The following is a 15,562-nucleotide window of genomic DNA, read 5'->3' as shown; positions in this document are numbered from 1 at the left end:
ATTTAAATACAATTTACTTCCACCTTTCCTTTGTGCAATAGAGAGTAGTGTCTATTTTTAAGAAATAGATTGAGAATTTTCTACTGCAGAATATAAAGTAAGCATAAAAGTATTTCATGTTAAATACAATGGTAAACTTTGCACAATAAACATTCTAAACTTCAATAAGGGTTAGCCTAATAAAGTTCCTCATTCTGCTGCCGAATGTGAAACAGATTCCATAATTTGTTTCATGTTAAAGAACAAACTTTACACCACAGACATTATCATCTTGTTTGGCAGTTAGCACAGGTAATTAAAGATATGAGCTATTAATGACCTGCTTTCTGTAGTCCAGGGTTTGAGTCCCTTTGCCTCTATTTGACTAATCTGTTTTTGAATAAGTCATTTAACCAGACTCACAGGCTGCACCTCAAGAGGCACTTGCATTCAGTGTGCTCACCTGCTTATCAATTAAATTAAAAACAGTAGTTGGTTTAATAAGCTATTGTCTCCACACATCCCAGAGAGTTTCCAGATATGTGGTGATCATCAAAAAAATGCTAATCAGAAGTGTATGGTATCAGATTGACTTATGGGAAAGTCTTATGAGAACACATAAACATTTAAGTGATTTTATGTACCCATTTAAAATTTGTTAATGATCTTTCTCATCAAAAGTAGAGCAGTAGTTGTGTGCATGTAGTTTTCTGCAACTGGTATAGGGATATGCATAGTTCTTAATAAAGGTAGTTTGTCAGTAACCTGTCAGGAAGTCATGAACCTGAGGTATTGTGTGACAATTTTGGAGGGATGAACAGTGCTTAGTTCAGAGGTTTTAGTGATCTGTGTAAAGGAGCGGGTTAAAAAATAAAGGGTCCTTAGAAAACCACAAATGGTGCTTTTTAGTCAGTTACCCAGAACTCATAAGGGACTTTTGTAAATCAGGAGATTATTTTGACATTTCTTTTTAATCCTTGTGGAGGTAGAATGCATGGATACTTGGATCTTTTAGGGATAGTCATACAACAAAAGATATATCTTTGAGAATATGTATTCTCTCAGAGAATGGGTTAAGCTGACCTGACCAAACTTTGTTGGCAAGATTTGGCAATATAGGGGCATCACAGCATCTTTGGTCATCCTGCCCCCGATATAACTATGGGTGGTCAACTCCTGTCTTTTGATTTATATAGCAACAGGCCACAGACACACACATGTTCTTATTAACAATGGATTTTATACATTCCATAAAATATCCCTGCCGGTTTGATAATTTTTTTCTATACAGCTAACATTGTTATAAGAACAGTACAATATTTTTGGAACTAGGTAATAACTTCTGAGTTTGATTTGTCTCGGACTCACTGGAGAGTTTCATTTAATTAGTATCAGTTCTTTGAATCTAATGTGCCCCATTTTCTTACATTGTATCCAAATTTTTGAATTTCCCTCATTTATCACTTTGTGAAATTAGGAAACCCCTTTAATTGAAAATCTTGTTCATATCATACTTGTTTGATAACTGGATCTGTCACCAACATTCTCCTCTAGGGCAATCTATTTGTCAGTATCTTCCATCCATCCACAACCCCTTTTACCCATTTTTGCACATGGGGTCAGAATGTCACTTCAACGGTGACAATCAAGTCAAGCTTTACACTGCTGGGTGACTAGCCCTGCCATGGTAGTATTTCCACAGCACTCACATCCACACACACCTATGGACAATTTATAGTGTCCAGTCCACCTACTCCATGTCTTTGGAATGTGAATGAAAAACAAGAGCGTATCACCATAGATAGTTTAAATTTAAAATAAAACTTTAATAAACAATCCAAGAGCTTTCTCAAGCAAACTTGAGCAATCTTCAGTGGTGTTACTTTGATTTTATTTGTTATGTCTTTGGAATGTGGGAGGAAACCGTAACATCCGGAGGAAACCCACGGGAACACAGGTAGGACATGCAGACTCCACACAGTAGGCACCCCAGCTGAGAATCAAACCGGGGAATCTCTTGCTGTGAGGTGACAACACTATCCGCTGCGCCACTTTCCTTATCCCTCTTTATCTTTTTAAATTTCACCTCATTTTTACTTTCTTTCCTTCTCTTAATCTCATGTCTATTCCATGCTCTTCATACTTGCCATTTCTATGCCTACATCCTTCATTACCTGCTCTTCATAAAACACCTCCTTTCATGCTTTAGTATTCCCATTTATGCTACTAATATTTTATTTTTATTATGTAATTTATATAGACTTTTTCTCTCCATGCCTCCTCTGAAACAGGGATTTTCTGCTCAGTCAGACTTGCCCAGTTGCCAAATATAAATAATAAAAAAAAAGTATACTATGAAATTTCAAAATTTCTGGCTATCACCTTATATGTATATAGGGATCAAGGAAGATGGTGGTTGCCCTGAGTGTTGGGTAGAAGATACATTAAGGAAACATTCCAAAGTATGCTTGTTATAGTACCATTAATAATGTGCTGTCTCACTGTATCATTTTTTTTCTTTGTTTTCAAGTTGTATGATGGAAATAAAACTGAGATGGTGTATAATATCTAGGGTAAGTGAACTGAGATGGTGTATAATATCTAGGGTAAGTGAACTGAGATGGTGTATAATATCTAGGGTAAGTGAACTGAGATGGTGTATAATATCTAGGGTAAGTGAACTGAGATGGTGTATAATATCTAGGGTAAGTGAACTGAGATGGTGTATAATATCTAGGGTAAGTGAACTGAGATGGTGTATAATATCTAGGGTAAGTGAACTGAGATGGTGTATAATATCTAGGGTAAGTGAACTGAGATGGTGTATAATATCTAGGGTAAGTGAACTGAGATGGTGTATAATATCTAGGGTAAGTGAACTGAGATGGTGTATAATATCTAGGGTAAGTGAACTGAGATGGTGTATAATATCTAGGGTAAGTGGTTGTTGCTGCTGTTATGCAAAAATTCATCTATTTCTGGCTATGCAGATAGGAACAGTTGCTTCAAGGTTTCATTCATAACATATTGTTAGAGATGCTGACACATATCAGTTATTCCAGAAACTAAATTATTGAATGATTTTGTAAATTGTGGAGTGAGTAATCCTATCAAGTAGTAAACACTTAACGGTTTCCTCTGTGAGCTTCAGAAAGATTTAAATGAGTGTTTTGTTGACTATAGAATATTGAACTTGTGAGTTTTACTATAATAATAGTGTGGTTTCCTCCCTTCTGTTCTTGTGCTATAGATCTGTGCCTGCATTAAGCAGCTGAAAATTATTATTTTTAAATTAAAATTTTCTGAATCTATTGTTATGTCCTTGTATTTATGGGTTAATATGCACTATACCCATTAAATCTGAGTACTAAGATATGTAAATGAGACCTGGCATGTTACTGGATAGTGTGTGTGAATAATTTAATAACAGTCTGTTAACTTGTTTAAATGCAGTTGCAGAGATCACTTACATGTTGTGGCAAGTTACAAAAGTACGTGTTGCTATTGAATCCTCAATATATGTATGTTCTGTATACATAATTTGAAACATGACAGTTGAATACTGACTCAAAGTAACAGGAAGAAGACACTTTGTATTACTGTTGAATGGACTTGAGACCATATGTTGTAAAATACAGTGTACATCTTAATTGTTCCCCGAGTAATCATTTATAGCAGAAAGCTTTGGAGCACTGATAAACTTTTGAGTAAACTTTTTGCAACACTTTTATGGCAGTCAGTTCAGCTGATGATACAGTAGTTACATAATGCGTGAATAAGGGTCATAATGCCTTAGTGATATACACCTCACAATGTGAAGTGCCCCAGAGTCACATCAAAAGTAATGTGAAAATGATTTTATGTACCAAACAGGGGGAAATAATACACTCTTGGGATAGTATCTGAGCTTACCAAGAGTGAACATGGCATGTCTCTGTATATACTGAATAACTCTGACTGAAATACTGTAGGCACTTGTGGTTTTGGATGCCCTCTGTCTTAATAAAAACAATGCCTTTATGCAGTAGAATGTAAGAAAATGAGATGATACAGCATTGATGCAGGGCATGCATATGCCTTTGTTGAGGTAATTAAACTTTAATAAGGTCTCATGATAACAATTTATTTAAATTCTAGAGAGAAAAGTTACCTTCTTTTGGCCATCAAGATTTTTTTTTTTTTTTTTTTTTTTTTTACAATGTCTACTCCAACCCAATTAGTTTTGAAAATAAAAATAAATGTTTATTCTACAACATTGTTTTTAAACTCCTCACTGTATGGAATTTTTGCCAGTTTTGAGTTGTGAAAAGAGAAAAGGCTAACAAATGAAGTACAGTTATTTTTTATTTTGTTTTCAGCATAAAAATATGTACAATTTTGTTCTTTATTTTTCATTTTTAAACTCAAGGAAAATATTCAGAATGTTTCCATTGGCTATGTTCCTTCATCACAGGCCAGTTGGTATGACCTCAAAGCAAGGGATGCTGCAGGAAGCAGCAGAATGAGTGGGGCTAACTGGAATGGGGTGGGGCTCAATTACAGCAGGTCAGTGATTACTTCCTGTGATCAAACAACAGATGCATGCATTCATTTTCATCCACAGACTGCCTCAGTACATACTCACTTGTTATAGCCACTTTAAGGACTGTATACATCTCACACATCTGCAACCCTAGACAGAGGACTCCATGGAACCCCATTTTCCACACTAGTCTCCCCTGCACTTCTACTGTGAACCGTCCCTGTCATCCCCACTCCATATTATTCCCACATCAGTCAGATAGATTCTTTCATGCTTTTTCATATCTTACCTTACAGCATCCCCCATACTTTTAGCACACCCTAACTGACCAAGATTCTACTGCAATAAATCTGGAGGATGCAACTGAACTAAAATGGGGATCTAGGGGTTGCTAGGCACCTAGAAGTTGTAGCACTCTAGATTTTTTTAAATGGATTTTAGAGCTTTTTGTTTACAATTTTTTTTAAATTAATGATGGTCTGAAGTAAGGAAAAATGTCCAGTCTTATTTTTTCTTTCACAGAAAAACAAAGTGTGTCTCAGGCTCAATGTTTAAAGCTAACAAAGCAGCAGTTTGCCAATAAACTGAGAAGACAAATGCAAAAATGTATAAATCCTGTCTAGGAATAGTGCCAGACTTCCTGCCTCTCCAAATGGAGATAGTTACATTCTGTTACCCTTCTGATGTTAGACTGGGATGAAAGTAAAGATGGTCTGAGGTATATATTGTATAGCTAATGGTCTGGGAAGAAGAAATAAAACACGTGAATAAAACCCGCACAGAGAAAGAAGGAAGTACATGCAGGTACTCTACACAGAAGGAATCATAGCCTGTAATTCAACCAGAGAGCAAATTGATGTTAAACCGTGACACTACAAGATGCAACATTCTGTCAGCGATCAGCTGCTAATCACATACATCCTAGCCAGACCACCATTGACAGCCACTTACTGGGTACATTCCTGATGTCTGACTGTAATGGAAAGTGAAAAAATGATAACGTGTTACTGTTACATAATCTGTAGCTCTTCTGGCGCACACTCATTTACATTTTTATCACAGTCAATCACCATACTTATCAATTACAGGCAACCACTTATTGAATGGGCACACTTCAGGTGGGTGATTATCCCAAAACAGCCACTAGATGACTTCACACAAACAAATACTTACCTCTGCAAAGCTAAAATAATGGGAGTCTGCATGAATAGTGTGAATAACACCCTGAAATTGGGTTTCTGAAGAGCTTAACCATGGAGGTTACAGAATGATATGATTTGGGTCCATTGTGTCAACATTTTTGTTGTGTGTGCATCTTTGTGCATGCACAAATACTGTAGGAGAGCTTGAAAGTCAAGATGAAATGCCAGTTGTTGATAGTAGGCATGTAGATACTATAAAGTGGACTGTAGGATGAAACACCAGTTGTTGACAGTAGGCATGCAGTTACTATAAAGTGGACTGTAGAATGAAACACCAGTTGTTAACAGTAGGCATGTAGTTACTGTAAAGTGGACTGTAGGATGAAATGCCCATTGTTGACAGTAGGCATGTAGTTACTATAAAGTGCACTGTAGGATGAAATGCCAGTTGTTGACCGTGGGCATGTAGTTATTATAAAGTGGACTGTAGGATGAATCGCCAGTTGTTGACAGTAAGCATGTAGTTACTATAAAGTGGACTGTAGGATGAAACACCATTGTTGACAGTAGGCATGTAGTTAGTATAAAGTGGACTGTAGGATGAAATGCCCACTGTTGGCAGTAGGCACGTAGTTACTATAAAGTGGACTGTATCTAGTACACTGTTTTCAAAGCATACTGTAGTGAATTTGAAAAGATTGCTGCAATTGCAAGCTTCTGTCAGGTTGGTAACAGTATTATAATTTCATTTTCTGCACAATCATTGGCTGGAGGAGGTAATTTCATACTCTTATTACTGATGTGTCCAAACTGTAATGCATTGGATTATGTTATTTTAACTAGACAGTATAATCTACCTTTTTGTGGGGGAATCTGTTTTTATAGTTGTTGGGGTTCTCTCTGAGACTTAAATAGCCATCATTCTCATATGACTGGGAGATGGTGTTTCTTTCAGCCAAAGGGAGAAATGTAATTGTTCCCTAGCCTAGGGTGTGATGCTAGCTAGTGTTGTGGGGGAGGTGGCAGCAATCTACACAATGTCCAGATATGATTGCAACTTTTGACCACTTAAATGATTGTTAAAGGTTTTTGCAGGCTTTTGTAGAAAATTGAGAGAAATGGTACATAGTGTTCTAGCAGAAAAACAAATACAAATAGGAGGTTTTCAAATTAAAATCTTCATGTCATTTTTGTAGATCATGAACCATGTGGAAAGGAAAAAGGTAAGATGATTTTTCACAGCGCTCTATGCATTGCCACTGAAAACTGATGGTTAAGCTGAAGTGGTAGATGGATCATATGAGAAGGTTATGTAAATGACGATAAAGGAGTTGTAGGCAATATTTATGCACTCAATGAGGGCAATGTTGATTTTTAACAACATCTTTGTGAAATGGAAGAATTACATCAAAATGTAGAGAAACCCTTATTATTTTGGTGACTTTAATATGATTCTGGAGGGCAGATGTGGCTAGACTTTTTAATAGGGATGAAGATCATAAAAATGTCATTCATTCTTAAAATGTTGGTTAGAGATGAATTATTGGATAGATGTGTGGAGATATTTAAGCCGGGGGGGGGGGGGGTTGATTAAACAAGGGAGTAGGACTGACCCAGTGCTAGCTCTAAGACCACATTCGATGTTATCAAACACATTTTCTTCCTGGATAATTGTATCTCAGACCTCCCCCAAGTAAAAACTTTCTACTGAAAGCCTGCGGAGTGAGAAATTGATGGGTTTCTGGAGGTGGACCCATTATAAATGGAAGCAAGGGGGGAAATAGAATGTTGATTCATACCACAATACAGGATGTTATTGCTTCACTGATCAGTTAGAGTTAGGAAAGCGGTAGTAGAAGGGGTATAAAGTGGAACTTTGTGGTGACCTAATGGAGCTGGAAGATGTTGGGAAGAACAGCACAAGTGTGTAAAGTGATAAACAACTGAAAATGTTTCAAAAGGAATTGATGAAAATTTAAATGATGGAGACCTTGATCATCTCTATACTATGTTGAAATGGGAAACTGATTACTTGGATATTAAGAGAGCATAAGTAGAATTAATGGGGAGGGGGCAGTGCAGATGGCTTAAATGGTGACTCTAAATGTAATGTGAGGCTGATTAACCAATGAGGTGGGGAGGACCTATATCTATAAAGTAGTAAACCACCACCAAGTGACTCAACAAGGTTATTCTTGAGGCATTTACAAACTAATTTCAAAGACTATTTTTCCCAATTAAGTTGCTCTGTAAGGGACTAGGTATGTAAAGCCACAGAAACTAGCTCCTTAGTAATTTCTGTGAGTGTGTCTGGGTATTGACTAACGTGATTAAAAAAATTATGTGCAGTTCTTTCTGCTAAATGATAACATCTACCCTTTTACACATCCAGGCAAGATTTTTTTTGTTTTCCTTAAGAATCCTGGGGTGTCTCAAGCTGTCCCTTATGTGTTTCAAAAATGTTGTCCATCTATATAAAGAACCAGCTTAAAAATTAATATTGCTATGATGACCAGATAGTGCTGCATTCTGTATGTAATGAAAATAATTTCATTTTATAGTCCGTCTGTTATGGAAATCAGTGCTTGGCCTTGACGATTTTAAGCACGTGTGAAGAAAATAAATAGGATTCCTGAAATCCTATGCCTTCGGTTCTTTATAGCTTGCTACTGCAAGTGGTTATATTTGGGGCAGCCGGTCCCTTGCACAAATTGGACTGTATTTTGTTGGAGTGAGTGAAAACACATTTAATGAGGCATAACAAATGTGCCTGACAAGTTTTCATTACACAAGGGACACACAGAAAAACAGTAATCAAAAATTAAACTAGAGAGTTCAGCAGTCTTGCAGGCCATAACTATTTATTTGTTGTCTTTCTAACTGAATTGTATTTTCAGCCCTGAAGGCAGAGATGAAATTTTCTGAATATACAACACTGAGAATCAGTTCGAGAAACAGAACTGCTCATACAGCATTTACAACAGTCATCTCCTGTGCTATAGTGACATGTCATATATGAAGGAGAAATGTGCCTTTGCCACTGCTGAGACATACGCAATTAATAAATATGATGTGTCAATCCTTGACGAGAATAATGTTTGAGAGAGAAGTGATGTAGGCTTACTTACAAATCCTAAAACTAGGTGTTTGTTTTTCATAACATGTATTAATATTTATGAGATTTGCTGACCAGTATAATATGTGCTAGTACTGTAGCCAAGATTAGTAAAAATGTCTCTTTGTCTTTCTCAGTTTGGTGAAAGGACATTTTGATGCTTGTTACCGTCTCAGATGTACTCTGTTGAAGAAGGAAATAGAAGCATGAACAGTGGAAGTACTGAGACTGGATCTGATGTCTTTGTGTTGCCTCTCTTAGCTCATCTCCTGAGTGAGGGTTATAGTTTTTCTGTGGGGTTGGGGGTGGCAGCCCAAACAATGATTCAGCTATTCAGGTGTACCATGTCCTTGGATAGGAGTCATGTGTCCACTCATATTGCAGAATGTTATTTTGATTCCCATAGTGTTGCCTTATTTAATTCATTTTTTTTATATTGTCGGGACATCAAAAACAAATTGGATTAAAGCAAGTAATGTTGTAAAAATGGAAATCACTAACTAACTAAAAGAAAATTAAATCTCAGGATGATGAGGAGATGGCTAATCTATTTCTGTTGGCAGCCAGTGGTTGTTAAATTGATTCTGTGGAGCTTATATCTGTGCTATGTAAGCTGAGATGTACAGTTTTAAAGTCTTATTTATTTATTTGGCATTTGTTTACCGGGAAAGTCTGAATGGATCATGAGGTACCCATTTTCAGCAGAGCCCAGGGGAGAAAAGCTTCAGATAAATATGGTTAAAAGAATGAAAAACTAGACATAATAGTCATAACATTCATGCACAAATATAAAACAACACATTAGCTTGTCAGAATGAAAACTCAAGACATAATAAAGTCATAACATTCAAGCACGAAATTTGAAAAAGTACACAGTTTGTCAGAATAAAATATCATTAATTATTTATATATTTATTGGGATTTGTTTACTGGGAAAGTCCACTTGGCCAAAAAAAGCCCATTTTTAGTGGAGGCCCAGGGAGAAAAGCACCAAGGTAACAATAACACTTACATAAAGTTTCAAGATATTTCCATGAAAACTTCCAAAAAAGTTAAAGAGAATTACAAAAATAAAACTGGTAGAAAATGTACATAAAAAATTGTAGGAAATGGTCAAAGCTGATATAACTTTATACTAACAGTAAAGTTAAACATATTCATAATACAGACAAAAATGCGACACAAAACTAGGTAAAACAAAATACTGCAACATTTATATATTGCACCACAGTATGCATGTAAATCCAGGCATTATATAGAATAAAAAAAGCATATATATATATATATATATATATATATATATATATATATATATATATATGTCTATATCTATAGCGAGAGAGAGAGAGAAAGGGATAACATGTACTCTGTAATATATATGAGGAGAAGGAAGGAGGAAACAAAAGGGGAAATGAGGAAGATACGAGATGGGGGAGGGAAGAGTACATAGGATGGATCATAAAAAAAAAGAGAAGGAAGTAGAATGAAAGTGGATGGAGGGTGGGAAGAGGGAGGAAGTGGTTAGGGAAAGAGAAATGCAGGAGGAGAATTTAAGTAGTTAAAGGTTCATTAGGAATTATCAAGAAAACAAAATGTTGGAGCAGGAAGTAGATAAAAAACGTTCTAGATTCAGATGGTGACTTAAGTAATGGCAGAGGATGGAACTGAACAGTTATATGTCCATTTGGAGAGGAGATGATTGTCCAGTGCAGCTTTGAAGTTAGAAGGGCTTTGTTGTATCCAGAGATGAAGGTAGATTATTCCATATTCTGGCAATGTTCCAAGAGTATAATAACTGGCCTGCAGGTGTCGTAGGTTTATGAACTTGAAGAAGATGTTGGTGTTCAGATTGTCGAGACCTAATGGGGTTGTACAGGGTGAGTAGGGAGCTAAGGCCAGGGCAATCTTGTGGCTTATGAATGAGTTTGTGTATAGTAGTGAGCTGAAGGAGTGATAGTTAGTGGGCAAATTCCAGCCATTGTAATTGTTTTAGGGCAATACAGTGATGAGTAGAATGGCGATTGTTTGTAGCAAATTTAGCAGTCTTGTTATAGCACGTTTCCAATTTTGTTTTTAAGGAGGACTGCAGGTTGGTTAGCAAAGGTGCACCATAGGTTAGTGAGAGTAACAGGTATAATAGTGCTAATACTTGTTTAGTTGGGAGAGAGAAGAACTTTTTATGTCTATAGAGTACTCCAGTTTTTTATTAGTTTGAATATGCAAATTGAATTTAAGGTTTTCGATTATTGCTCCTAACAATTTAGTGTGGGTTACTAACTTAATTTTGGTAGAGTTAAGGGAGAATATATAGAGGTCAGCTTTATTGAATGGTATATTTCTCTTGGGAGTGAAGACTAAGTTTTGGATTTAAAGAAAGGTGTTTTTGTGAAGCCAAGTTTCCACAGTGGAAAATGCTACTTGGGTGGTTTGTTGTAGTGTATTTATGGTGGGAGTGGAACAGACTATAATGGAGTCATGTGCATATTGGACTAGGGAGCCCTGCATATGCCTTGGTGGAGGTTGTTGATAAAAATGTTGAACAGAAGAGGGCCTACAATTAGAGCCTTGGAGTACACCAGTAGGGTTGTGAAGGTAAGGGGAAATGGAATTCTGCCATTTAGCAACATGCTGTCTGTTAGATAGCTTTTAAACCAATTAAGTGACTGGAGAGAGAGTCCTATACTAGAGAGCTGGGAGAGGAGGATAGAGTGAGAGATGGTATTGGAATGCTTTCGATAGATCCAAGAAAAGGGCTGATAAAATGTGTCCTGAATCTCAGGCTTTGTTGACCATGTCCAAGAAGGATATTAGAGCAGTGGATGCGCTGTGACCTGGGCGGAACCCATGCTGTGTTGGGGAGAGGATTTGTTTTTTAGAAGGTAGGCTAAAACTTGTTTTTGCACACATTTTTCAAGAATTTTAGAGATGGGGAAAAATATAGCAGTGGGGCAGAAATTATAGATAATATGGTGATGGGCCACCTTTATGAAATGGTAGGATGATTGCTTTTTCCAGAGGCAAGGAACAAGGGATTCTTAGATGGATCTGTTAATAAGAATGCTAATTGGATATGCCACAGTGTCAGCAGTGATTTTAAGAAATTTGGCAGTAATTTTGTCAGCTGAGTTTGAACAGGGCTTTCATTTCAGAAGGAGCTTTTTGATGTAGGTGGTAGGGATGGAAGAGAGATTAAATTCTGGCTTGGAAGATTGTTGTGTGCAGTTTGGAGGGGGGGTGTTGAAGCTTGGAGTGGGATAATGTAAAGTAGTTGAGGTATTGTGGAAGTTCTGAGGTAAAGTGTGTTGTAGGGGAGATGGAGGAGAGGAGTATGTAGAAATAGTATTGGGGAGAGGTAGAGACAAAGTAGCAGCAATATTGGCAATGGTGTCAATAAAGTAGGAGTTAAACATGCTAGCTATTTATTTGGAAGGCATGTTGGGTGTGGGCAGGGATTGGATTTGGAGCCAAGGTTTATAAGATTATTGATGGAAGAACAGAACATTTTGGGGTTAATTTTTTATATTTGTTTGCTGGTTCCAGAAGTACTGCTGTTTGTCTTTAGAGATGAGTTTTTTAGCTTGGTTTTGGAGCTGTTTATAATGAATGAGGTCAGAAGGATTATTTGATTTAAGTCAGAGTTTCCAAGCTTTGTCCCTATTAGTCGTGATTTCTTTGGTAGCTTTTGTTAGCCATAGGGTATGATTGGTTTTGACTATTTTGGATCTAGTAGGAGCTTGGCTATCCATGATTTTTATAAAGGAGTTACTAAAGAAGAGCATACCATCATCCAATGGAAGAGTTTTAAGACAATTCCAGTTAATGCAATTTAGTAAGCTATTAAATGTAAGTAAAGTAATGTCTTTCGGCTTTTCTAGGTTAGGGGCCGCCACAGCGGATCACCGGTCTGCTTAGAATTGTTAGGGGATTTATACGGTGCCAAGTTGCCAGCCTGGTGCTCAACCTTCAAAGAAGGCACACCCACCCACTCACGCATGCACCTACCTGCATGTCTTTAAGGTTCACTCGACCACGGGGAGGACATGCAGACTCCGCACAGAAGGCGCTCCAGTCAAGAATCAAACTGGAGAGCCTCTTGCTGTGAGGCGACAATGCTAACCACTGCACCACAGTGGCTGTAAGCTATTAAATGTATGGGGGTTAAATTGTGAAAGATTTCTGAGAAGTTTGATATTGTTGTCTTTAGGGAAGGATGGACAGGCTTGAATAACATAGGCAGGGAGGTGGTCGTTAATGGAGTTGGACATGGTAGTGGAAGTTACATACTTGGAGGGGTCTGAAACAGGAATCCAGACTAAGATGGACCCCCCATTGGTTTTACTGTTGTACCTAGTAGTGGTAGAGATTAGTTGGGTGAAGTGAAACAGATTTATGCTGGAAGGTGTATTTTTGGAGGAAGTAGTAGCCCAATCAATATGCCTGTCGCCAAGGATTATAGTTTCATTTTTTTATAGTATAAGAGAGCCAAGAAAGGATATCATCTAAAAGTGGCATGTTGTTTCCAGGGGGATGTATAAGACAATAATACAGAGGTTTTTAAAACAGTGGATTTCTAGAAAGGAGATCAAAATCTCAGCATTTTGGAATTGTGGGATAGATTCTATAAATGGTAAGATGTTGAGGGTATTGGGGTAGATGATGGCAGCACTGCCTCCTTTTTTATTAAGAGTATCTGCCCTAATTATACTAAAGTTAGGTGGGAAAAACTTAAGAGTCCTGTATAGTGGGTTTTAACCAGGTTTCTGTAGCAGCTAGGGGATTGGTTTTGTTTTGGGAGAGAAAGGCATGGAACTTACAGGTACTTTGAAAATTTAGAGTAGTTATGTGAAAAGTTTTAGGACAATTAGAGGAGTTAGCTTGTGAGAAGAAAAAAGTAGTATAGGACCCAGGGTTAGGGTGCATGTCACCAGACCAGATGAGAAGTGAAAGGGTAAGGGAGAGATGGAGTATATGTGACAGCTTGGAGATTATATAGTGGACAAAAGCCATCGTGAGTGTTAGGTACATAATGTAAGGAATAGTTAGTGGAGAGGTTTTGAGTTTTGGCACAGAGAAGAGGGAGTGGGTTAGGAAAGTATAAATGTGATGAAAGAAGGTGATGGGTTGGAATGGGGGTAGGGTAGGGGAGTGGAATGAGCCCAAGTGCAGCGAGGGTGAATGGAACGGTGCTACACCAGGTCAGGAGCTGTCTACCCAAAGAAAAACTATCAGTGAAAAAGTGGTTTGTGTATGGTTTATGTAAAGCAGAACAATGAGACAGAAAGAGAGGTAAGGCAGTTGCAGGATGCGAGTATAAAAGCTGAGTTCTTTCTTTAGCTGGTGTGAGTCTTGAGAGACAGAAGGGCAGTGTAAAAGGTTGGGGGAAATGTAAAGGAAGTAGTACATTCTGGTGGTGTGCCGAGCCATTACTATTGAAAAAGTTTTCACCAAATTACAATGCATACAATTCAAATGTACTTTAAAAGACGGGCAGGTTTGGGTGACTGTGGAATCCTTGTAGGTCACTGCAGTTCCTTTTGTTGGGTTTCACAGAACAAGTGTAGTTCTGCTGGGTTTACAGGCTGTCTACGCAGGACAGTTTACGGTTATAATGCCTTTAGTAATTGATACCCATAGATCCCAGTGAACACCACCAGAACCACAGTTGTTTGTATAGGTAGAGAGTGAAAGAGAAAAGTATCAATCGAAGTATCAACAAACATAATAAAGGCATAGTGTTCAAGTATAAATTATATGGAAAGCCTAATAATAATAAGGTGCAGCATTATTTACATAATAGATAATTATCATAATTATTAATATTCTAGAGGTCAGGAAATATGGTAGCAGATTATACTGGAGAAGGTGTAGGATAATATGAGTAGAGAAGGGGTAAAGTGTGATAGAGGCGATAGTAGGAATAGATGTGGAAAAGGTGTGAGCGTAACTTCAGGGGAGAATGTGTAGAAGAGTGGGTAAGATAAGTTTAGTAGTGGGGATAAAGATAGTAGAGGTATAAAAAGATATGAGAATACCTCAGCCTGGGCTCATACAGGAGCAAAATCCAAGCTTTGTTGAAAATATTCTTTTATAGAGGATTTGAAGGAGTGCAGGTTAGTAGCAGTTTTGATAGTTAAAGGAAGGGAGTTCCATAGTGTTGCCACAGAGCAGGAGTAAAAGTTTAGGCCTGGGGTTTTGTTAGGTTTATAAGTTGTGAGGAGATGTATGTCTTCAGATATGAGATGTTTATTTGGGATATAAAAGTTGATTAATGGGCTAAGAGCAGGACAAGCTAGTGGGTTGTGGATGATTTTGTATACCGTAGTAAGTTGTACATATTGGAGGTGGAAGGGGAGTTGAAGCCATCCTATGGAATGTAGGGCTTTACAGTGGTGCATTAGAGGGGGTGCATATATAGCAAATTTGTCAATTTTGTTATAGCAGCTTTCTATTTTTTTCTTAGAGATGTCTTTAAGTTAGTTAGCATTGGGACCGCATATAACAGTGAGGGCAAGAGGTAGATTTTGGCCAAGGTAATTTTGGTAGCTGCTGTGAGGAAGTCTTTATTTTTGTATAGCATACCTAGTTTTGGTGTATTTTTTTTTTTACTATATTGTTTTGTATGTGTAGTTCAAACTTGAGATTATCATCAATTGTACACCTAGTAGTTTGGTGTGCTAAACCAATTCAATTTCAGTATTGCTGGCTGAAAATGTCTTGAAGTTTGTTTTGTTGGAGCTATGGGGTTTGTGGGTGAAGAGAAGGAGCTTTGTTTTTTTTTTTGGATTCAGTAGGAGTTCAGCACTG

Source organism: Protopterus annectens, chromosome 6.part0, assembly GCF_019279795.1.
Source record: "Protopterus annectens isolate FY-2018-M chromosome 6.part0, PAN1.0, whole genome shotgun sequence".
Classification (NCBI taxonomy): domain Eukaryota; kingdom Metazoa; phylum Chordata; order Ceratodontiformes; family Protopteridae; genus Protopterus; species Protopterus annectens.
Note: the sequence above shows the minus strand (reverse complement) of the source record.